Source organism: Budorcas taxicolor, chromosome 7, assembly GCF_023091745.1.
Source record: "Budorcas taxicolor isolate Tak-1 chromosome 7, Takin1.1, whole genome shotgun sequence".
Lineage (NCBI taxonomy): Eukaryota > Metazoa > Chordata > Mammalia > Artiodactyla > Bovidae > Budorcas > Budorcas taxicolor.
Window position 1 is genome coordinate 55,698,335 of NC_068916.1, and position 26,071 is coordinate 55,724,405.

Below are 26,071 nucleotides of genomic sequence, written 5' to 3' on the forward strand. Positions count from 1 at the left end.
TGCTGAGAACAGGAAAAGACTAGGCTTCTATGAAAGTGGTGCTCTTGGGGAGATAAATGTTGGCAAAGCATCAAAAAATGTCTGTTTCACTTCTCCCCTAAGTTGCTTTTTATAGTTTGCTGAGAACAAATTTAACCCTTTTACCCGTTAAGGAGAAGATTAGATTTGGGGTGTGTGTGTGTGTATTGTGAGAGAATAAAGGGCTTCCCAGGTGGCACTAGTGGTAAAGAACCTGCCTGCCAATGCAGAAGACATAAAAGAGGGGGGTTCGATCCCTAGATCCCCTGGAGAAGGGCATGGAAACCTACTCCAATATTTTTGCCTGGATAATTCCATGGACAGAGGAGTCTGGCGGACTCCAGTCCACGGGATTGCAAAGTCGGACATGACTGAAGCTACAGCATGCACGCATGAGGAGATAAAGTACAGCAGAGATGCTGTGTGGAGTAAAAGTCATTCTGTTACTTTCTAGTCTGGAATTTGAACCGCCTCAAATATTCTCTTTCTCTCTCCATGCTGAATTGTCTGCAGTATTTAGGGATATGTGACCCACATGAAGGCAGCCCAGAAAGGACATCAGAAGTTAGGAGGACGTATTGGTCTACTTCCGTACCCTGGTCAAGACTCTGGAAATCCCTTTGTATCACTCAGGCTAGCTAAAGAACACCCCACTCAAAATGACCCCCAACCTTTTTAACATTAGATGGTCTGAGTAAGCAATTAAGTCAGAGATTTGGCTAGCATGATTGGAAACCTGATTTCTGGCTCTCCTGAGTGGCACCATTAGGCCTGAGAATATTTTGGGAGATTCAGGGAGGAGAGATAACCCTAAGGATCAGTAATTCTAAGACAATAACTTTATCTTGTTTCTTATCTCCTTTGGGACAGTTCATCACTTAGGGACATGCTTAAGGGCTATGAACCAAGACTCTCCTCTGGTTAGAAAATCCAGTAACTAAAACAAAGGGAAAGGTGAATATATTGAGCTTGAATAATTTGCCTTAATCCTATCTTCTATTAATTCCTGATACAGTATCCACTTGTATTCCCAAAGTATGCCAATAAACAGGAGAAAAGCACACACTTTTCTGCATTAGCTGTTTGGAACGGAATACAATATTCTGAATTTATGTCTTTGTACAAATATTTTCCCTCCTTAAAAATACCATTTTTAACTCTAATTCCAGCTAATCATTCAATGACAATATCAATTTCTCCTTCCTCTTGAATTCTATTAGTAATAATGAATCTCTCCTTATAGATTAAACAATAGCAGAAAAAAGATTTAAAGTTCAAACTCTGCAGTTAAATTGACTATGGTTCTAATCTTTTTTAACCAGTTTACAGACTCGTACCCATGGGCACATTACTTAATGTTCCTGAACTTCACCGTTTTCATCCATCTGTGGAAATAATAGTAAGTTCCTCACCGAACAACCATGGTGACAGTTCATAGAGATTTTTGCTGAGTCTGCTGCTGCTGCTAAGTCACTTCAGTCATGTCCGACTCTGTGTGACCTGAGAGACGGCAGCCCACTAGGCTCCTCTGTCCCTGGGATTCTCCAGGTAAGAACACTGGAGTGGGTTGCCATTTCCTTCTCCAATGCATGATAGTGAAAAGTGAAAGTGAAGTCGCTCAGTCATGCTGAGTCTAGTTTATAGTAAATGCTCAAAATATGTTAGCTATTTTTAATAGCGAATTTTGTTTCTTCACCTTCCTCAAGGTGAAGCAAGGATAGGGCTTCCTTGGTGGCTCAGATGGTGAAGAATCTACCTGCACAGCAGGAGACCCAGGTTCGATCCCTGGGTCAGGAAGATCCCCTGCAGAAGGGAATGGCTATCCACTCCAGCATTCTTGCCTAGAGAATCCCTTGAACTGATGAGGCTGGTAGGCTACAGTTCATGGGGTCATAAAGAGCTGGATATGACTGAACTATGAACACTTTCACTTTCATTTTCATTAAGAATAGGACCAGAACAATAAATGTGTGCTGGATTGTGTGGATCCAAGTAAGGGACCCTGTAGGTACACAGATATTTGAAATAGTGTGGAAGGAAAGCATCAAGATGCAACTAAGCCACTGCACTTAAACAACGTGTTTTATTTAAAGAAGATGTGTCCCTAGGGAAGCCTCACTTATTCAACTCTTCATGGTGAAGTGTCTTCACTTCTCACTGCTCCCCTGACTAGCTCCCTCTCTTCCTCTGCAGTAGTTTCCTTGAATTCTTATGAAATCTGAATGTTTGCCTTTTCTGTATACATTTGCTAACTTTTCTTTGAATACAGCGCATTCTCTTTTGCTTGTCTTCCATTCAATTGACAAAATAATCCATAGAACTTTGTAGCTCAACTATGATATCTTTTTAATACTTTATTTTTATCATCAGTTATTAGAATAAAGAATGGTGATTGTGGATTTCACAACCTTTATTCTCTAATTTCTAGAAAGAAAGCAACCAGGAAATAATAGAAAATTTCCTTAGAATCACCCTGCTGCTCAGAATCCACACTGGCTACATGCTTTTGTGTTCCCTCTTCTTGGGGGTTGAGGAGCTTTATTAGCCATTGTCAATTGCCTTATTCTATTCAGCAGACTAGCAGCTTTATAAATTAACATGCAGAATTCTAAAGGAGAGAGGGAGAGGAAGAGAGCAAGAGAGATCCAACAAACTTCTATTTCTGCATTTTGTCTACATTGGAAGCTTATTTTATTTGGATTTCAGTTGCACCAGTGTTCATTTTTAATTGCTTTGTTGAATAGAGTCCATATTTTTTCATGGTCCAGCTGATAAATCTTCACAGTATGTTAGGTTTTGCAAAGCTGTAAATGGCTAATTTATTTTACATTCATTTTTCTGCCAGGGTTGAAAGGACATATCTGAGTCTTGACATGAACTTTTAGCACATTTTCAGCTACAGCATTTATTCTCCTCAATGATGTTGACTCCATCAGAAAGCTCATGAATCATATAAGGTAGAGAGCATTTGGTAGTTGAGTTTATCCTCCATTTAGGTAGTGCATGCAGGGGTACACCTCCCCAGCCATCTCTCAGAGCAAAAGAGCTTCCCTCAGCTGCCAAGAATACTGATGACTAACAGCAAATAGCAGAATCCCTCTCTGGGTGATGCCCTCAGCCAAAGAGTTGCTTCAAAGCCCAAGGACAAGCCCCTCTCTAGGGTCTGGATGCACCCTACCTTGATCAATATATGGTTATGAAACCTGGGCCCCTTGCCTTAAAGGGAACCACATGGAAGGGTCATCCCACTTCTTCCCATTTCTGTGGAGTTGACTCAGGCCTTTCTTGGGACTCAATCATAGGTAAATCCACTCTCTTTTAACTTTATTTCTATCTCTTCCTCAAATGTGTTTATCTTGAGAGTATTTCTCAAAGAACTGCTGTGGGGGTTTTTGTTTGATTGTTTGGGCACACCTCGTAGCTTGTAGGATCTCAGTTCCCCAACCAGGGATTGAACCCAAGGGCACAGCAGTGAAAGCCTGGAATCCTAACCACTAGGCTACCAGGGAACTCCCAAATAACTGCTGTTGTCATAGAGATTTTATTATGATTTAGGTATGGTAGGGCCAACAGTCAGGAAATGACTGTCATTAAGAAGATAGTTTGTTTTCTACAGGCTTAGTGTTGGCTGACTTGTGAAAATTTCAGTGGGTTCTGGGTCAGAGAGGCTATCCTTAATTGCCTGGTATCTGACCCTGGTGGTTAGGACAAGTAGCTAGAGGTAAAGGTTCTGAATTGTTAGGTTTGCATTTTACTGTCTTTAGAAATTGGATAGCCCTTCCAGTGTTGGCAAGGCCAGAGATATCAAAGCATTAATATACAGAAAATAAAAGATGTGGTTAATACAACATCCTATAAAAATCTTCACCTCAGGGTCTGTGTCCCCAACGACCAGATCAAATTCTGTCTCAACATCCACAGCTCATAGTGTTTTAGACTCATGGTTCTCCAAATATTGTAGTGGTAAATCTTCAACAGCTGATTTTCCAAAGGAAAAAAAAAAATCCCTGATCTATAACATTTGCCAGTTTCCATGGTATATGATGGGTATGCTCCCATCGTAGCTGAGTTCAAGTTGTCAATGTGATGTCACTGAAACTAAAGTTGGGAAGAATGCACACACAGTATACCACCATCTCCTGCTTAAGGAGAATAAAGTCATTTTTGTAAAGTGTATTTGCCAACTAGAGTATAGCCAAACGCTACATAACTAGAATTCAATCAGTGAGCATGCCCTACTAGGCCCTTTCCAAACATTTCCCACGTTACTGGTTTGTAATCTGATTTTCTCTGGACTTCTAGAATAGGAAATGGAATTAGACTGGCAATAATAATCTGTACTCCAATAGTCTTGTCAATACTTCTTTAGGATCCTTAGCAGAAAATTGCAGTTTCCTTAAGTGTTTTTAGAAACTCTATGTAGTGAATTAGAGCTGCTTAAGAACATCAGCTCTTAGAGGATAATGTCAGTGAGATGGGAGAATAAATGAGTCTTAGAGTTTCCTTCCACCCATAAACATGCTGATTCAACAGCCATTCAGAGAAAAATTCCCTTGGTGGGAAATCCAAAAGCTAGTTGAGAGGTTCCTACACCTTGGGAAAGTGTAAAATCAGACCATTGAAACCAGAAGAGATATCTAAGACACCTTCTTGCCAAATCCCTACCTCTGGTATAGTGCCAACTGATCAGAGGGAAACACTGCAGCTCCTAGCTTCTCACTGGAGAAGGAAAAAGTTGGACTATAGCCTATTGCTTCAACTTTTCCAGGAGATCCTGAAGGACTAGCTTGTGTTTTGCTGGTCATGTAAACCTTAGGGGACCTGGGATGCCCTAGATGCAAGAACGGGAACATAGATAGTGATTTGGGCTAGCACTCTGCATAAACTCTCTTTCTGGCTTAGCACAGAGTAAGGGCATGCAAAACCCCGACTCAAAAGGGCTGGCTTTTGTCTTGTCTGTCTCAGTGTGCCAAACATAGTCTAAAAAGAACCAAACATAGTCTAGCCACTGGAAGGTTGGTAAGAACAGAGATGGTGGTTTGATGTAGCATGTAGCTCATTACTGCAGCCCTTCTAGCACAAAACAAATAATCCCTGGCTTCTCCCTGGAGAGGGAAAGAATTGGCAAGAATATCCAGTGGTCCAACTTTCCTGGGGCCTGCCTGGTCTCACTTGTTTCAGTGCACTTCCAGGATCTCACATACTCTAAGTGCCTGGAGGCTACTAAGAATGAAGAGGGGTGAGCAAGGCCCTTCTCCCCTGAAACATGGAGGAGAATCTCTGCTTGCTTGTCCCTACCTTCTGATGGGCTTCTGTCCATCCCTGACATTCACTGGCTTGTGGAGACATCACCCCAGTTCTCTGTATCACATCCTCTCTGTATGTCTCCACATTGTCTTCCCTCTGCGCCTTCCTGTCTGTGTGTCCACATTTCTACTTTTGATAAAGATATCATACGTGATTAGAGCCTACTGTAATGACCTTAGTTTAATGATTACCTCTGTAAAGACCTTATTTCCAAATAAGGTCACATTCTGAGTTACTTAGTGTTAGGACTTCAATGTGTCTATTCTTGTAGGGCAAAATTTTACTTATAGCAATGAAAATAATCACTAATTATGCAAGATACTTGAAACAAGAAATATGAAAGAACCTAAACCAAGGTGCATTTTAATCAAGTTGTTTGACACTAGTGAAGAAAGACAATCTTCTGATGCAAATAGACATGTTATATCCAGAAGAACAAAAATCGGTTTTTTCATATTTCCTTTTAAATTTTTTGTTTACTTATTTAGTTATAATTGGGGTATAGTTGCTTCACAATGCTGCGCTAGTTTCTGCAGTGCAAAAAAAAATGAATCAGCTAGAAGCATACATATATACCTCCTAGCTGAGCTCCCTGTGCTATCCAGCAACTTCTCACCAGCTATCTGTTTTACACATGGCAGTGCCCATACGTCATGCTTAGGTTTTGTTGAGCTTCTTGAATCTCTGGGTCTACAGTTTTTTATCAACTCTGCAAGATTTTGAGCTTTTTTTTTCTAACACATGTTTCTTTTTTCCTTTTTTTAGGAGACTAATTCTAAATGTTTATATACAAAGGTACATGAAGTTGTCCCATGGCCCACTGATGTTTTTTACTTTTTCCAGTACTTTTTCTCTATTTTATTTAAAATAATTCATATTGTTATATCTTCAAGCTTAGTAATCTTTTTTTGAATTTAATATCCAATTTAATTTTTAGAAACCTTAATGAAAAATATAACAGGATCAAAACATTTAAAACAACTACACTTACTAATCATTCCAGTAATTCATTGTAGTCATGTTGACTATAGAATATGAAAAATAAATTCAAAAGTTCAATTACTTTAAAACACACTGCTTCTACTGTTGTCAAATTTTACATTTATGTACATAATCCATAGTGGAAGCAGAATTTCTCTCTAAAAAAACATTATCTCTTAAAACTCTTGGCATATTAGAGCCATAAGCAATTTCTGTCATATAAAATTGCATTTCAAATTTGATGTCTCAGTGGTAGGATATCACAGCCAGCATATATAATCACTATGTAGCAACTTGGCTTTCTAGTCACAGCCATTATTTTCTTTAATGTAGAAAGATTAATATGCATTCTACAAGAGGCATCAAGGTTATTAATTCTATTGGATATGTCCTGACATAATTTTCAAACTGTAAAATGACACAGTTTTGTTAAAGCCATATTTTATTTGCTGGCTAATGGCCAAAAGGCAATAATTTAGTTTCATTGTTTTCTTAAAAGTTTGTATTTCTAACAATCATGAAAAAGTTGGAAGGATTGCTAAAACATTGAAAATTTAAATATATCTTATAAAATCTTGCTTGTACAAGAATATAAGTTAAATATAAACATGAAGCAGTTGTGATAATTTTATGCAAGTCTATTTTATAGTCTTCAGTTATATACAGAAATTTTTCAGCTCTGTTACTTGTAAAAAGATCAATACTGGATTGAATTACTATTTATTGGCAAAGGCCAAAAAGCTTACTTTAGCATTAATCTTTTACATGATTAAATGTAGAATTTCCTAATTTGAGATCACCTAAACATTGAAGGGAAAATGAAAGGGCAATATATCCATAAACTAATGAATAATTTCACTGCAATCTATCATAAAATACAAAGAAACCACACAGATCCATGCATGTATATGTGTATCTGTATTCATGCACATATATATCCAGTCTTAAAGCCTAATTAGATGCTGTTTCTAATTCCACATTGAGCTTTGCATTTCTTCTTACTCCACCAAATGAAGAGCTTTTTGTTGTCATCTCATTCTTGAAGACAATATGGAGAAAATCTTGACCTCATTCTTCAGGGTAGCCTTTATTTTTTTTGAAATGCAACAAAATGCCCTGCTGGTGTCCTTTGCAAAGATAATTTGGGTAATTTATTGGAATCAGCAACTGGATCCTTAGAGACATTAATCCCAAGCCCAAGTAATTAAAAATGACTATCAGTTCAGTTCAGTTGCTCAGTCGTGTCTGACTCTTTGCAACCCCATGAATTGCAGCACGCCAGGCCGCCCTATCCATCACCATCTCCCAGAGTTCACTCAGATTCAAGTCCATCGAGTCCGTGATGCCATCCAGCCATCTCATCCTCTGTCGTCCACTCTCCTCCTGCCCCCAATGTCTCCCAGCATCAGAGTCTTTTCCAATGAGTCAACTCTTCGCATGAGGTGGCCAAAGTACTGGAGCTTCAGCTTTAGCATCATTCCTTCCAAAGAAATCCCAGGGTTGATCTCCTTCAGAATGGACTGGTTGGACCTCCTTGCAGTCCAAGGGACCCTCAAGAGTCTTCTCCAACACCACAGTTCAAACGCATCAATTCTTCGGCGCTCATCCTTCTTCACAGTCCAACTCTCACATCCATACATGACCACAGGAAAAACCATAGCCTTGACTAGATGGACCTTAGTTGGCAAAGTAATGTCTCTGCTTTTGAATATACTTTCTAGGTTGGTCATAACTTTTCTTCCAAGGAGCAAGTGTCTTTTAATTTCATGGCTGCAATCACCATCTGCAGTGATTTTGGAGCCCAAAAAAATAAAGTCTGACACTGTTTCCACTGTTTCCCCATCTATTTCCCATGAAGTGATGGGACCGGATGCCATGATCTTCGTTTTCTGAATGTTGAGCTTTAAGCCAACTTTTTACTCTCCTCTTTCACTTTCATCACGAGGCTTTTTAGCTCCTCTTCACTTTCTGCCATGAGGGTGGTGTCATCTGCATATCTGAGGTTATTGATATTTCTCCCGGCAAAGTTGATTCCAGCTTGTGTTTCTTCCAGTCCAGCGTACTTGAAGGAAAAATTCAAATATTTTACCTTGCTATTTTCTGTAGCAAAACTTCCACCAAAACCAAAGAAAGCATTTTCAATACTCCAATTTTTTTTTTTCACCTTCCTTTATTTCACCTTCCATAGTCTCTTTTAAGCTACTATATTTGTACCATCCCATTGGCCCTGATGTGGGAAAGATTGAGGGCAGGAGGAATAGGGGGTGACAGAGGATGAGATGGTTGGATGGCATCATTGACTCAATAGACATGAGTTTAAGCAAACTCTGGGAGATAGTGAGGGACAGAGAAGCCTGGCATGCTGTAGCTAGTTCATGGGGTTGCAAAGAGCTGGACATGACTTACTGACTGAACAACCACAAAACAACAGATTGACTAATTCTAAGATGAGGTTGGAAGCAACCTACAGCTCTTTGAGTTCTCAGTAGTGGAACTTCCTACCTAAAATATCCTAGTCTTTAGTACTAGGGTCAAGAAGATTTCAAGAACCAGTTATGATTGTTAGTGGTGCGTCTGCACACTTCGGTAAAATTAAATGTCTTAGATTCTTAACCATTTTTTTCTTTCACACATTATAAATGTTATAGCTATTGCAGACCACAGATCTAGGTGCTGATAAAAACTCTATTTCTCTATGTTCAAAAGCATCCTTTTATGATCTTCACCTCAAGCTGTTACAGTACTGTATTCTACCACTAGAACAGAATAGCCTGGAACAGAATATTTTGTTCCATAATATTTTTAATTAAAGCAATTCCTGCTACTCTGTCTATTCCTTTGACATTAACGAAGTGAGCAGAAGCTCCAGTGCTAGCAGTCCTTTAAAAAGAGACTCCTCTGTAGCCAAAGTCACATAACTTGTATACCATGCCTTCTAGATTATCAGAAGTTTACAATAAATATTTGGCCCATATTTTTTTCTGCTCTCTAGTGTTTGTAGTCACTGTGATTAGATTTCAGGACTGAACAAGAATCGTTTCAATCTAGTTCTTTAGCCAGTAACACCCTGAATCTGTGTTTTCTCCTGTGAAGAGAACTCTTCCTCTGAGAATGACAGAGTCTGCAGGAACAGTTTTTACCTCTTTTGGAAGATGTCCCTTGTATTTCTCAAGAGCGTAGTTCCATCCCTTTTCATTAAAGACATAAAGTTCATCTCTTTTTACTCTGCAATGTCTATTCTACTGTTCATCCTATCTAGTGAACTGTTTATTTAAAACCTTAATTTTCATCTTTATAAATTTGATTTATAAATCAGACTCTGAACAACAGTGAAGGACAGGAAAGCTTGGTTTGCTGCAGTCCATGCAGTCTCACAAAGAGTTGGACACAACTGAGTCACTGAACAACAACAACAAAGTTTGATTTTGGTCTCTCTTATATTTCCCTTGCTTCTACTCAGCACATGCAGTCTTTCTCCCAGTGTGCTAACTATACCAAATGACTAGAGTGCTGATAATGTTGTGTTTATTAACTTGGGTGGGGGATACCTGATGTTTACATATTTGGTAGATGTTGCATTTATGTTTTACATACATGTATATTATATTCCAAAATGAAAATGAGGTGATTCAAAAATCATATTAGCTCTGCATGTAAAGCATCCAAAATCCAGCCATTTCCCACCAGCTTCATCACTGCTACCCTAATCCATGCCTCCATCACTCATAGAGTTGTTAATAGCAACACCCATCCCACTGGACTTCCTTCTTCTGCCCTTTTCTGCGCTAGTCTACTTTCAGCTCAATGGCTAATGTCTTTCTTTTAAAATAAAAGTTCAATGATATCACCTTTTTCTCAAATTCCTGTGGCTTCCCATCTCACTCAGAGTCAAAGTCAAACAATTTTTTTTATGGTTTATAAAATCTTACATGATTGGGCATACTCTTATCTGACTCCTTTCTTAAAGTTTATTCTATGTTAGCCATAGAAGCCTCCCATCTATTCTTCAAATTACTGGACACTCACCTAACACATTGCACTTAACACTTTTCCTTGCCTATAACACTCTTCCCACTGACATCCCCATGGCTCACTTTCTTATCTTTATCAAATCTTTGTTCTAATTTGTATCTTCCTAGTAGGACTTTCCTAATCTTAAGTCAGTCTCTTTTCTTCTTGGTCCCATCCTTCCTGCCATCCTTTCTTAGTACTCATCACAATCTATCATACTCTACATTTCATATTTATTTAATCTTTGTTTGTCTTCCTCAAACATAAAGTCTGCAAGGGAAATGATTTTTAGCACTTAAAAAAAAAATTGTTGCTTGAATCTTCAGTGCCTGTATCGGTATCTCACACATATGAAGTATGTACTCAATAAATATTTGTTGAATAAATACTGCTAAGCAATTGTTCTCTACTTTTAGGTAATTTTTCCTCCTTGAAATTAAAAACTGCTGTTTATTTCAGTAGCTCATACATAATGTGCAGTGATAGCTATTTGTTAAATGAATGACTCTGTGCCTCACTAGTGGCAGTGTAGTCCTGTTATCCTAATGGTTACAGATGGGACGTAGGAGTCTGCACTCTGATGGTCTATTCTTGGCTCTTTCTGTGATTGCATTCATCACACCTGAATATTCATTAGCTGTTTATTTTGGGACCTACATATCAAACACATGTTGGTATGGAGAACACTGGACATGTCACTGCAAGTTAAAATAAAGACTGCGTTTTCTTCCAGGCCCCCAAAACAATGTCTGCAAAATGAAATGTGTCCCAGCATACTACGGTGTGTTGCTAAACGTGTATTTGCATATGCAGATGCAAGATTCTGCCAACAGATTAGCTAATTGGCAATACAAAGCAGCCACTGAGGACCTATTTACTTCTCTTATAAAGGCCAGTACAGTTGTGTGAGCCACAAATGAAATGTGTGCTGTTGGATTTGCAGGAATGGTTTCTGAGATGGGAAATGATTACCTCTTAGCTGAAATAGATTAGGGAGCTGTTGCTGTCAGTTCTAAAAGTCCCTGCTTTCTCAGATAGAAAATATCACTTGTCTTCCATGAAACATGCTGCTGGTTAGAAGAATCTACCTCCGTGCTTCAACCGCGGCACATTTGGAATGGCAGCCCTCACTCACCCATCTTTAATTATGCCTAGAAGAGTACTGAGCCAGGGAAGGACCCAAGTGCCCTTGACTGGCTGTGGTGCTGACCAACTTTGACTCTATTCCACAGAGTGAAAGTCTCTTTGAAATACAGTAGCCAGCACTGCAAACAATTAGTCTTACTGAACTAATATTGCCTATATTGTGGGGGTCTATTTCAAGCACTTGCAAAATGTTACAGTGGGCATCTGATCTAATACCATCTCTTTACAAATGGGATTACATAGACCAAAAAGGTAAAGTAACTTGTCCATTGCAGGGTGGGATTAAAACCCAGGTCACCTGATTTATGACATCACAGTCTTTCTACTGTATTATTCTCAAAATCATGACGCTACCTGTTAGCCACACCAATTCTCAAATAGTACCATTTTTAAAAAGTCATCTTTGGAGTAAATTAAAAATTTAGATCTTTGGGACTTGCTTTCTTGGTGGCTCAGATGGTAAAGAATCTGCCTGCAATGTAGAACTGGGTTCAATTTTGGTTTGGAAAGATCCTTTGAGGAAAGGAATGGAAACTACTCCAGTTTTCTTGCCTAGAGAATTCCATAGGCAGAGGAGCCTAGTGGGCTACAGTCCATGGGGTCACAAAGAACTGGACATAAGTGAGCGACTAACACTTTCACTCATTTTATCTTTTTTTCCCCAGAGACTCTAATTTGGAAAGTGAGTAAAAGACTGTAGAAATTGTGCTTTAGCATGTACTCCCAGGTGAGCCTGATATAGATGGCATCAGGCACAATTTGAAAAATTCTGAGATTTGTCAAGGATATGGAGAAAGTATATAGATTAGCTCATCACCATGGAGCCAAAGGATCTGTACATATAATCTCATCTTTGCTATTTACTTCAGTTCAGTTCAGTTGCTCAGTCATGTCAGACTCTTTGCGACACCATGAATCACAGCACACCAGGCCTCCCTGTCCATCACCAACTCCCAGAGATCATTTAGATTCACGTCCATCAGTCAGTGATGCCATCCAGCCATCTCATCCTCTGTCGTCCCGTTCTCCTCCTGCCCCCAGTCACTCCCAGCATCAAAGTCTTTTCCAGTGGGTCAACTCTTCACATGATGTGGCTAAAGTACTGGAGTTTCAGCTTTAGCATCATTTCTTCCTAAGAAACCCCAGGGCTGATCTCCTTCAGAATGGACTGGTTGGATCTCCTTGCAGTCCAAGGGACTCTCAAGAGTCTTCTCCAACACCACAGTTCAAAAGCATCAATTCTACGGCGCTCAGCCTTCTTCACAGTCCAACTCTCACATCCATACATGACCACAGGAAAAACCATAGCTCTGACTAGACGGACCTTAGTCAGCAAAGTAATGTCTCTGCTTTTGAATATGCTATCTAGGTTGGTCATAACTTTTCTGCCAAGGAGTCAGCGTCTTTTAATTTCATGGCTGCAGTCACCATCTGCAGTGATTTGGGAGCCCCAATAAATAAAGTCTGACACTGTTTCCATTGTTTCCCCATCTATTTGCCATGAAGTGATAGGACCGGATGCCATGATCTTCGTTTTCTGAATGTTGAGCTTTAAGCCAACTTTTTCACTGTCCTCTTTCAGTTTCATCAAGAGGCTTTTTAGGTCCTCTTCACTTTCTGCCATAAGGGTGGTGTCATCTGTGTATCTGAGGTTATTGATATTTCTCCCAGCAATCTTGATTCCAGCTTGTGTTTCTTCCAGTCCAGAGTTTCTCATGATGTGCTCTGCATAGAAGTTAAATAAGCAGGGTGACAATATACAGCCTTGACATACTCCTTTTCCTATTTGGAACCAATCTCTTGTTCCATGTCCAGTTCTAACTGTTGCTTCCTTGCCTGCATACAGATTTCTCAAGAGGCAGGTCAGGTGGTCTAGTATTCCCATCTCTCTCAGAATTTCCCACAGTTTATTGTGATCCACACAGTCAAAGGCTTTGGCATAGTCAATAAAGCAGAAATTGATGTTTTTCTGGAACTCTGTTGCTTTTTCCATGATCCAGAGGATGTTGGCTATTTGATCTCTGGTTCCTCTGCCTTTTCTAAAACTAGCTTAAACAACAGGAAGTTCATGGTTCATGTATTGCTGAAGGCTGGCTTGGAGAATTTTGAGCATTACTTTACTAGCATGTGAGATGAGTGCAATTGTGCAGTAGTTTGAGCATTCTTTGGCATTGCCTTTCTTTGGGATTAGAATGAAAACTGACCTTTTCCAGTCCTGTGGCCACTGCTGAGTTTTCCCAATTTGCTGGCATATTGAGTGCAGCACTTTCACAGCATCATCTTCACAGCATCATCTTTCAAGATTTGAAAGAGCTCAACTGGAATTCCATCACCTCCACTAGCTTTGTTCGTAGCTATGCTTTCTAAGGCCCACTTGACTTCACATTCCAGGATGTCTGGCTCTAGATGAGTGATCACACCATCGTGATTATCTGGGTCATGAAGATCTTTTTTGTACAGTTTTTCTGTGTATTCTTTCCACCTCTTCTTAATATCTTCTGCTTCTGTTAGGTCCATACCATTTCTGTCATTTATCGAGCCCATCTTTGCATGAAATGTTCCCTTGGTCTCTCTAATTTTCTTGAAGAGATCTCTAGTCTTTCCCATTCTGTTCTTTTCCTCTTTTTCTTTGCATTGATCACTGAAGAAGGCTTTCTTATCTCTTCTTGCTATTCTTTGGAACTCTGCATTCAGATGCTTATATCTTTCCTTGTCTCCTTTGCTTTTCATTTCTCTTCTTTTTGCAGCTATTTGTAAGGCCTTCCCAGACAGCCATTTTGGTTTTTTGTATTTCTTTTCCATGGGCATGGTCTTGATCCCTGTCTCCTGTACAGTGTCACAAACCTCATTCCATAGTTCATCAGGCACTCTATCTATCATATCTAGTCCCTTAAATCTATTTCTCACTTCCACTGTATAATCATAAGGGATTTGATTTAGGCCATACTTGAATGGTCTAGTGGTTTTCCCTACTTTCTTCAATTTAAGTCTAAATTTGGTAATAAGGAGTTCATGATCTGAGTCACAGTCAGCCCCTGGTCTTGTTTTTGCTGACTGTATAGAGCTTCTCCATCTTTGGCTGCAAAGAACATAATCAATCTGAATTCTGTGTTGACCATCTAGTGATGTCCATGTGTAGAGTCTTCTCTTGTGTTGTTGGAAGAGGGTGTTTGCTATGACCAGTGCATTTTCTTGGCAAAACTCTATTAGTCTTTGCCCTGCTTCATTCCACAATCCAAGGCCAAGTTTGCCTGTTACTCCGGGTGTTTCTTGACTTCCTACTTTTGCATTCCAGTCTCCTATAATGAAAAGGACATCTTTTTTGGGTGTTAGTTCTACAAGGTCTTATAGGTCTTCATAGAACCATTCAACTTCAGCTTCTTCAGCATTACTGGTTGGCGCATAGACTTGAGTTACCGTGATATTGAATGGTTTGCCTTGGAAATGAACAGAGATCATTCTGTCATTTTTGAGATTGCATCCAAGTACTGCATTTCGGACTCTTTTGTTGACCATGATGGCTACTCCATTTCTTCTGAGGGATTCCTGCCTGCAGTAGTAGATATAATGGTCATCTGAGTTAAAATCACCCATTCCAGTCCATTTTAGTTCACTGATTCCTAGAATGTCGACGTTCACTCTTGCCATCTCTTGTTTGACCACTTCCAATTTGCTTTCATTCATGGACCTGACATTCCAGGTTCCTATGCAATGTTGCTCTTTACAGCGTCGGACCTTGCTTCTATCACCAGTCACATCCACAGCTGCTTATTGTTTTTGCTTTGGCTCTATCCCTTCATTCTTTCTAGAGTTATTTCTCAACTGATCCCCAGTAGCATTCTGGGCACCTACTGACCTGGGGAGTACCTCTTTCAGTATCCTATCATTTTGCCTTTTCATACTGTTCATGGGGTTCTCAAGGCAAGAATACTGAAGTGGTTTTCCATTCCCTTCTCCAGTGGACCACATTCTGTCAGACCTCTCCACCATGACCCACCCATCTTGGGTTGCCCCACGGGCATGGCTTAATTTCATTGAGTTAGACATGGCTGTGGTCCTAGTGTGATTAGATTGACTAGTTTTCTGTGAGTATGGTTTCAGTGTGTCTGCCCTCTGATATCCTCTTGCAACACCTACCATCTTACTTGGGTTTCTCTTACCTTGGGCGTGGGGTATCTCTTCATAGCTGCTCCAACAAAGTGCAGCCATTGATCCTTACCTTGGATGAGGGGTATTTCCTTACCGCCGCCCTTGTGCATTTGAATGATTTCCTTATTCAGGCTCTCTGAGTGTCAATTATCCTCCCTGGGAAATGGAAACTCGCTGAGCTGAGGTCAGTTCAATCCCTTAGTCATGTTCAACTCTTCATGACCCAATGGACTGCAGCATGCCAGGCTTACCTATCCATCACCAACTCCCAGAGCCTGCTCAAACTCATGCCCATCAAGTTGGTGATGCCATCCAACCATCTCATCCTCAGTCATCCCCTTCTCCTCCTGCCTTCATTCTTTCCCAGCATCAGGGTCTTTTCCAATGAGTAAGTTCTTTGCATCATGTGGCCAAAGTATTGGCTTTTCAGCTTCAGCATCAGTCCTTCCAGTGCATATTCAGGACTGATTTCCTTTAGGATTGACTGGTTGGATCTCCTTGCAGTCCAAGGGACTCTCAAGAGTCTTCTCCAACACCACAGTTCAAAAGCATCTATTCTTCAGTGCTCAGCCTTCTTCACAGTCCAACTCTCACATCCATATATGACTACTGGAAAAACCACAGCTTGGTTGACAAAGGAATGTCTCTGATTTTTAATATGCTATCTAGGTTGGTCATAGCTTTTCTTCCAAGGAGCAAGTGTCTTTTAATTTCATGGCTGCAGTCACCATCTGCAGTGATTTTGAAGCCCAAGGAAGTGAAGTCTGTCACTGTTTCCATTGTTTCCCCATCTATTTGCCATGAAGTGATGTGATCAGAGGGCATGTCCTCATTTTTTGAATGCTGAGTTTTAAGCCAGTCTTTTCACTTTCCTCTTTCACCCTCATCAAGAGGCTCTTTACTTCCTCTTCACTTTCTGCCATTAAGATGGTGTCATAAGCATATATTGGAGAAGGCAATGGGAACCCACTCCAGTACTCTTACCTGGAAAATCCCATGGATGGAGGAGCTGGGTAGGTTATGAGTCAGACATGACTGAATGACTTCAGTTTCACTTTTCACTTTCATGCATTGGTGAAGGAATGGCAATCCATTCCAGTGTTCTTGCATGGAAAATCCCAGGAATGGGGGAGCCTGGTGGGCTGCTGTCTATGGAATTGCACAGAGTCGGACACAACTGAAGCAACTTAGCAGCAGCAGGAGCATAAGCATATATGAGGTTATTAATATTTCTCCTGTCAATCTTGATTCCACTTTAGCTTCATCCAGCCTGGCATTTTTGCATGATGTACTCTTCATATACGTGAAACAAGCAGGGTGACAATATACAGCCTTGATACTCCTTTCCCAATTTTGAACCAGTACATTGTTCCATGTCCAGTTCTAACTGTTGTCTCTTGACCTGCATCCAGTTTTCTTGTGAGGTGGTGGGGGCAGGCAGGTAAGCTGGTCTGGTATTCCCTTCTCTTTGAGAATTTTCCACAGTTTCTTGTGATCCACACAGTCAAAGGCTTTAGTGTAGTCCATGAAGCAAAAGTAGTTAATTTTCTGGAATTCTCTTGCTTTTTCTATGATCCAGTGGAGTTGACAGTTTGATATCTGGTTCCTCTGCCTTTTCTAAATTCAGCTTATACATCTAGAAGTTCTCAGTTCATGTACTGTTAGATCTTAGCTTGAAGGATTTCAAGCATTACCTTGCTAGCATGTGAAATGAGGGCAATTGTATGGTGTTTTAATCATTCTTCGGCATTGTCCTTTTTTGGGATTGGAATGAAAACTGACCTTTTCCAGTCCTGTGGCCACTGCTAAGTTTTCCAAAATTTTCTGGCTTATTGAGTGCAGCACTTTCACAACATCATCTTTTAGGATTTGAAATAGCTCAACTGAAATTCCATCACCTCCAGAAGCTTTGTTTGTACGAATGCTTCCTAAGGCCCACTTGATTTCACACTCCATGGTCTGGCTCTGGTTGAGTGATCAGACTATCTTGGTTATCCTGATCATTAAGATCTGTTCTGTACAGTTCTTCTGTGTGTTCTTGCCACTTTTTCTTATCTTCTGCTTCTGTTAGGTCTACACTATTTTCTGTACTTTCTTGTGCCTATCTTTGCATGAAATATTCACTTGGTATCTCTAATCTTCTTGAAGAGATCTTTAGTCTTTCCCATTCTTTTTTGTTTCCTCCATCTCTTTACATTGTTCACTTCGGAAGGCTTTCATATCTCTCCTTGCTATTCTTTGGAGCTCTGCATTCAGATGGATTTATCTTTCCTTTAATATGTATATCATATAACATACTGTGTATAAAAATATAAATATATTTTTCCTTTGGCTATCCCTAGTCTCCTTTTTTTTCTCTCTCAGCTCCACCAAATTTACAACCAAAAATGCCTGTCTGAGGGTGCATGTATGAGAGCAATAAGATTATTCATCTAGTCTTTAAAATGTATTTTCCCTTTCCTTTCAATGAGCCTTAACTAAAATGGCCAATTGCATTCAACAAGCCTGGTGAGAACTCACATTTCTGATTGAGAGGAAATATAATTAAGTAATTTAGACATTTCAGCATGCTTATTTCCACCCAGGCTAGAGGTCTTTTGGTCCAGTGAGCTTGTCAAGTGCAGTGAAAATATACTCAACCCAGGTTGTCATTTATACGTATAGTTTATAGGCTACTGAAAAAGTCTACCAAGAGATAAATAAGTGCCTCAGATTATCCAGAATCATGACTTGAGTAGTACTTTATCATCAATTGTCTAAAATAACTTGATTGCAAAGATTCTAGGATAGACAGTGGAAATAAAATCAACTGTGAACTGACAGCTATGCCAGGAAAACCGAGAATTCCAAGTGGCTTTGGGGATATTTGAATGCTTTAGATAACACAGATCATCCTGCATCCAGACACCCTGTGATTGACTTCAAGTTTTGTCATTAAAAAACTGTTGGGAGTGACAATCAGCTTGGCAACAGTGATGCATCTTATTGTTGAAAATGTTCCTAAACATCACATTCTAGTTGGTGGTGATAGTGGTGGTGATTCCAGTGAAAATAGTAGTGTGGAGGGTCATTATATTTTTTTCTTCTAGAAATCTAGGTAGGTGTTATAGCACACTGGATGAAAGTAGAATCTTAATGTTGAATAGACCAATGTTTGAATCCAGTTTGATACTTCATAGCTGTGTGAAGTAAGGCAAATTGCTTACAGTCTTTACATTTCAGCTTTGTCATCTGTCAAACAAGAACAAATTATGGACCTCAAATGAGTGCTTATTCAATTAAATTAATTTATATAAATATATATGAAGTACTTTATAGGTAATTTAATTCTAGAAAGTACCTCAATCCTAAGAGATGGTCAGCAAATGCTTTCCACTTCACAGTAGTATCAGTAGCATTAAAAGTATTAGAAATAGGGTGTTTTTTAAGTGATGTAGCCTAGTTCTACTTTAATCTGATGTCTAAACCTAATATTTATGTTGTTTGAATGCCATCCTGCTCAAAAATGAATTTTCACAATGTAAATGAATAAAGGATGAACATGTCTAAGAAGAAGGAAGAGACACACAATAATCCAGGTTATTTTAAATGTATATTGAAAACAAACAGAATTATGTGCCAGAGTCTAGGCAATATATGAATGTATCTCAGATCTGTATTTATTATTACATTTAAGATTCAGTTCGGTTCAGTTCAGTCGCTCAGTCGTGTCCGACTCTTTGCGACCCCATGAATCACAGCACGCCAGGCCTCCCTGTCCATCACCATCTCCTGGAGTTCACTCAGACTCAAGTCCATCGAGTCCGTGATGCCATCCAGCCATCTCATCCTTGGTCATCCCCTTCTCCTGCCCTCAATCCCTCCCAGCATCAGAGTCTTTTCCAATGAGTCAACCTCTTGGAATGAGGTAGCCAAAGTAGTGGGAAGTAAAGTGTCCATCTGAATCTGCATAAAACTAAATAATGACTTATGAACACTTTTATCCATTGATAAAGTTGTTAAATGCCAAGACCTGGAGAAGAGTTGTTACATTACTAAATTGCTTCTCCCTAGACTGGTCAACTTCTCCCTGCTGCTGCTGCTAACTCGCTTCAGTTGTGTCCGACTCTGTGTGACCCCATAGACGGCAGCCCACCAGGCTCCCCCATCCCTGAGATTCCCCAGGCGAGAATACTGGAGTGGGTTGCCATTTCCTTCTCCAGTGCGTGAAAGTGAAAAGTGAAAGTGAAGGCACTCAGTCGTGTCCGACTCTTAGCAACCCCATGGACTACAGCCTACCAGGCTCCTCTGTCCATGGGATTTTCCAGGCAAGAGGACTGCCAGTACTGCCTTCTCCTGCTCCTTCTCTGCAACTTCTCCCTAGATTGGTAAAATGTGAAAAGTCACAGGTTCCCATGCGCTGAGTAAGCGCTGAGTGTGCTTCACCTTCCTGATGGGGATTCTGTTGTCTGTGAGGGAGAATCTTTTGTACCCATAAAACTTCTGTTTCTGGAAGGAGTCAGTGAGCTTATTTAAGCTTAAATGAAAACGCTCTTACTGCTTTTTAAATTCTCTTCTCTAGGAAATACTTTTGCAGGACTGAAGATGAATAAATCTCTAGTTATAGAATGTCAAATATTAGCAAGTAGATAAGGGATAAAGGAATAGCTATCTTTTTGGATAAGGTAATCATAATTTTAGTTTTTTTCCTGTATCTGGAAAAAGTCACACTCATTGAGAAACATTTGGAATATACAAAAAGCCACAATAATGAAAGTGTATCACTAGTATATTTGAAGGGTTAATAGGGTAGCAGAGATGTGCCTGCAAATGGGTCTCTCTGCTCGGGCTGAACGTCCTTGCAAACGAGGTGTTCTGCCAAAGAGTCTGGACACAGCCTTGAGTTTAACGGTCCCTTGCAAACGAGGGAGCATTCCCTTCTTGTGATAAGAAGGAAAAGAGGGCTTTGGACAGACTCTGCAGTAGACAGGGATTTCACTACCCTTGCTGTACGATAGCATGTATGCACCTGCACTGTACTGAAAAGGCTTATTCATGCAGTCTGGAATTCTGCCTAGGGGGGCTTTATATTAATAAACCGCAAATTGTTTGCGCAGTTCTGTTCCTCTGGCCAGAGTGTGTATTGTCCGTCTCTTGTGTGTCTCGTGTGTTTTGTCTTTGTGTCATTTTGCTCGCAACAATATTTAACATTCAGACTTAAAAATAAAATTTTAATAAGTTTAAGAATTCAGTGTAAACTATTTCACACTTTTTTTAATAAATAGCCATTTTTCACATGCATGCACAGAAGTGATATTCCATATAATTATTTTTGCACTGTCTTTGTATCTTGACCATTTCCATTTCATTATATTTCAGTATCCTAATTTTAATAGCTTTGAGTTATTTCATCATATAGATGGACCTTACCATTTTAACTTATGTTCTCTGGTTCTAAGTTTATGCTTCTCAGAGCCAAATATTAATGAATATTCTTATAGATTAAACCTTTCAGAGTTTCATGATGATATTTTTTTTAGGTTCTAGCAATAAAATTATATTCCATGGTATGCAGATTTTAATATATAATGGTATATTAATAAAGTTGCATAGAGTTAATATCAAATTTAAAAAGAATCAGCACTTTCTTCTATTCTCACTATCACTGGTATCATTATTAACAATAATGAAGTGCACATACAGATTCACAGCACACATTTCTCTTGGGTGTATGACAATCTGACCCCAATGATGGAGTGGATATCACTGCTTACTCTGTTGACTCTTCTAGTCACCTTTTTGTTTCCAGCTATGCTCATTTCATAGCTAGAGTTAGCAGCTACGAACATCTGCAAGTTTGATAAGAGAAATCTAAAAGGGTGATGGAGTAAGCATGCTCATATTTTCTGTCCATACTAACAAAGAAATAATTTAACAGTTTCTAAGGGCCAATGAAATGGCACAACCCAGTGAGTTTCTTTTAAAAAGGAAACAACGCATGTGTGTATCTTTCTGCTTTAACAAAGGCAATAAACACTCACAAATAATGTGATGCTGCCAGAATTGGAATGATTCAAGGATAGTGCCTGGACCAAATGTCAATAAGTACAAAAAAATCCAATCATCACTATGATCAGATAAGGCCTCTTTTTCCCTATGGGCAATAGGTTGTTTTTAAAGATACCTTTTGTTGTTGTTGTTGTTGTTGCTAAGCTATGAAAAGCAAAATCAATTCTTGCTTTATTTTTATCTAAAATACTTATGAAAACATTTCTCTCCTTGTGTAATTTGAAGTAGAAAAAACAAAAACAACTGCAGTTGCTTTTTTTTTAATGAAAGCATATATGATTAACAATTGCCCAAAGTTGTACTGTAACTTGGAGATCTGTGGTTTCAGAGGCCTCTGTTTTTTTTTTTTTTTAAAGCAAATTGTCAGGAGGAATAGGATACAAACTCTTATATCACTTCATGTGAAATAATAGGAAAATTAAAAAAAAAAAAGACAAGTAAAAATTTTAGTTAGTTAACTTTCCATTCTAGGCCATGGTCTCTTCCTACTTTGTACCCTTTTTCATAGCAATCCCAGTCACATGCAAAGCTCCAATCCCTATCTCTTTGCTAATGACCCTCAAATTTATATATCTAACCCAGAGTTCACTTTTTGAGCTCCATGTGTATTCAGTTGCCTTCTTGATTTCTCAACTTGCAGCTCCCCAGTGCCCATAAAACATGAGAAGTCCATAAGCATCTCCCTCAAAATGAGTCTTCTAATAGCAACTCTGAGTGATGGTACAGAGAAATAGCCACATTCATCTCTGATCCCCCCATCAGCAAATCTTATGCTGTTCTCTTCCTAAATATGTCACACAGCACAGGTAGCTTTTTCTGTCTCCCTGACCCTTTTCTGGATTCAGCTGGCTTTCTCTCCCACCTCTCTGAGCCTCCTACCTACAGGCCATTGCACTCCATCTTCTTGAATCCAGATCTTCCTTCCCTGTCCCCGGCCCAAGCACTTTCCAACATGTTCTCTCCAAAATAAGTATTTTTACAACTCAAATATGATCATACCTCCTCCAGCTTATAACTCCTTGAGGCAGGGGTCCCCAGGCTCTGGGATCTAATGCCTGATGATCTAAAATGGAACTGTTGCAGCAATAACATAAATCAAGAGCACAATAAATGTAATGCACTTGAATAATCCTGACCCCAACCCTCCACCCAGTCTGTGGAAAAATTGTCTTCCGTGAAAGCAGTCTCTGGTACCAAAAAGTTGGGGACCACTGCTTTAAGGGGTTCTCAGTGATCTGTAAAACTAAAAGATGTCTTTAATGAGGTCTGCAAAGGCATGGCTATTCTTCCTAGTTTACCAGTCTTATTTTACATTATTGCGCCTCCCATTCCCTTTGTTAAAGCCACACTTCCTTTGTTTTGATATCTCAGTTGCATCCTGTGTCAGTTAACAAAGGCCTCCGAAGGTGCTGTTACCACATCACCAGCTTCCCCAACCTGTGACATGCTTTTCTTGCTTTTTCTCTGTTTACTCCTCATCGCTCTTCATCTTCCACCTCAGCATCATTTCCTCATGAAAACTTTCTCTGATCCACCAGCCTCAGAAATATTCGTCTTGTCTCTGCTCTCATTGAATTGCATTTCTTTGTTTCATATTTCTGAGTTTAATTTTGTAATTATATGCTTCTTATTTTTAATTATTTGATTAATGTCTGGCTGATAAGCTCTATGAATTAGGACTATAGTAGTTTACTGTGCATGCTGAGTCACTTCAGTTTTGTCTGACTCTTTGCAGCCCCTATGGACTGTAGCCTGCCAGACTTCTTGGTCCATGGGGTTCTCCAGGCAAGAATACTGGAGTGGGTTGCCATACCCTCCTCCAGAGGACCTTGCCTTGATCTCGCAGGGGTCAAGCTCATGTCTCCTGCATTGGCAGGTGTGTTCCTTACCACTAGCGCCACCTAGGAAGCCCATACTAGGGCACCATAAAAATGAATGGTGTAAACAACAGAAATGTATTGTCTCACTGATCTGGAGGCTGGAAGTCTGAGATTAAGGTGTTGGCAGGGTTGGTTCCTTTAGAGGACTGTGAGTGAAGGATCTTTTCCAGGCCTCTCTCCTTGGCTTGGAGTTGGCCATCTTCTCCATGTGTCTCTTCACATCATCTTCTTTCTGTGCATAGGTGTCTGTGTCCACATTTTCTCTTTTTATAGGGATACTTGTCATCTTGGATTAAAGCTCATCCTTATGACCTCATCTTAACTAATTATGTATGCAATGACCCTAGTTTGAGATAAGTCGCCTTCTGGTGGGATGGGGATTAGGACTTCACCATATTAATTTGGGGTGGAGACAGAAATCAGCCTACAACATGAACCTGTTTTGTCCCCCTGTTGTTTCCAGTACAGGTAGTGCTAGGGGGTTTAGTTACTAAGCTGTGTCCCACTCTTGTGACCCCATGGATTGTAGCCTGCCAGGCTCCTGTGTCCATGGGATTCTCCAGGCAAGAATACTGTGGTGTGTTGTTATTTCCTTCTCCAGGGGATCTTCCCGACCCAGGAAATAAACCCAGGTGTCCTGCATTTCAGGCAGATTATTTACTGATGGAGCTACATAGTAGCCCTAGGTAGTATAAAAGCTGTCAATAAATAAGTGGTTCCTTCTTATCATTCATTAGCCAAAATTACCAGGAGCAGGGACTAACTCCTTAGCATGGCAGGGTTATTCCTGTATTATTTATTCTATTCCATATTAACCACAATTGTTTTCCTTCTAAAAAAAAGAGTAACTATCTGTTAAAAGAGAACATTTTAGTACAACATGGTGTTCAGTTCAGTTCAGTTCTGTCTCTCAGTCATGTCCGACTCTTTGCAACCCCATGAATCTCAGCACGGCAGGCCTCCCTGTCCATCACCATCTCCCGGAATTCACTCAAACTAAAGTCCATTGAGTCGGTGATGCCATCCAGCCATCTCATCCTCTGTCATCCCCTTCTCCTCCTGCCCCCAATCCCTCCCAGCATCAGAGTCTTTTCCGATGAGTCAACTCTTCGCATGAGGTGGCCAAAGTACTGGAGCTTCAGCTTTAGCATCATTCCCTCCAAAGAACATCCGGGGCTGATCTCCTTCAAAATGGACTGGTTGGATCTCCTTGCAGTCCAAGGGACTCTCAAGAGTCTTCTCCAACATCACAGTTCAAAAGCATCAATTCTTCGGCACTCAGCTTTCTTCACAGTCTAACTCTCACATCCATACATGACCACTGGAAAAACCATAGCCTTGACTAAACGGACCTTTGTTGGCAAAGTAATGTCTCTGTTTTGGAATATGCTATCTAGTTTGGTCATAACTTTTCTTCCAAGGAGTAAGCGTCTTTTAATGTCATGGCTGCAGTCACCATCTACAGTGATTTTGGAGCCAAAACAGATAAAGTCTGACACTGTTTCTACTGTTTCCCCATCAATTTCCCATGAAGTGATGGGACCAGATGCCGTGATCTTCATTTTCTGAAAGCTGAGCTTTAAGCCAACTTTTTCACTCTCCTCTTTCACTTTCATCAAGAGGCTTTTGAGTTCCTCTTCACTTTCTGCCATAAGGGTGGTGTCATCTGCATATCTGAGGTGATTGATATTTCTCCCAGCAATCTTGATTCCAGCTTGTGCTTCTTCCAGCCCAGCGTTTCTCATGATGTACTCTGCATAGAAGTTAAATAAGCAGGGTGACAATATACAGCCTTGATATACTTCTTTTCCTATTTGGAACCAGTCTGTTGTTCCATGTCCTGTTATAACTGTTGCTTCCTGACCTGCATATAGGTTTCTCAAAAGGCAGGTCAGATTGTCTGGTATTCCCATCTCTTTCAGAATTTTCCACAGTTTATTGTGATCCACACAGTCAAAGGGTTTGGCATAGTCAATAAAGCATAAATAGATGTTTTTCTGGAACTCTCCTGTTTTTTTCCATGATCCAGCAGATTTTGGCAATTTGATCTCTGGTTCCTCTGCCTTTTCTAAAACCAGCTTGAACATTTGGAATTTCATGGTTCACATATTGCTGAAGCCTGGCTTGGAGAATTTTGAGCATTACTTTACTAGTGTAAAGTAGAGATGAGTGCAATTATGCAGTAGTTTGAGCATTCTTTGGCACTGCCTTTCTTTGGGATTGGAATGAAAACTGACCTTTTCCAGTCTTGTGGCCATGCTGAGTTTTCCAAATTTGCTGGCATATTGAGTACAGCACTTTCACAGCATCATCTTTCAGAATTTGAAAGAGCTCAACTGGAATTACATCATCTTCACTAGCTTTGTTCAGCTGACCCCATTATCTGAATTCAAGGATGTGACTTTTACAGAGAGGCTACCCATTTGTAGGAACTCAATCAAGTTTTATGGAAGAGAAACAGGGAGGGGGAATTACAGAAACAGAGAAGAAATACTATACCTGAAGACTTTAAGGATTTGAAAATGCAATCT

At 39.9% G+C, this 26,071-nt stretch overlaps 1 pseudogene; it reads right to left on the reverse strand.

Annotated features, from left to right (window-relative positions):
* Window positions 1–8,708: 8,708 nt before the first annotated feature.
* Window positions 8,709–22,614, reverse strand: LOC128051046 (nicotinamide phosphoribosyltransferase-like; annotated as a pseudogene).
* Window positions 22,615–26,071: the final 3,457 nt, after the last annotated feature.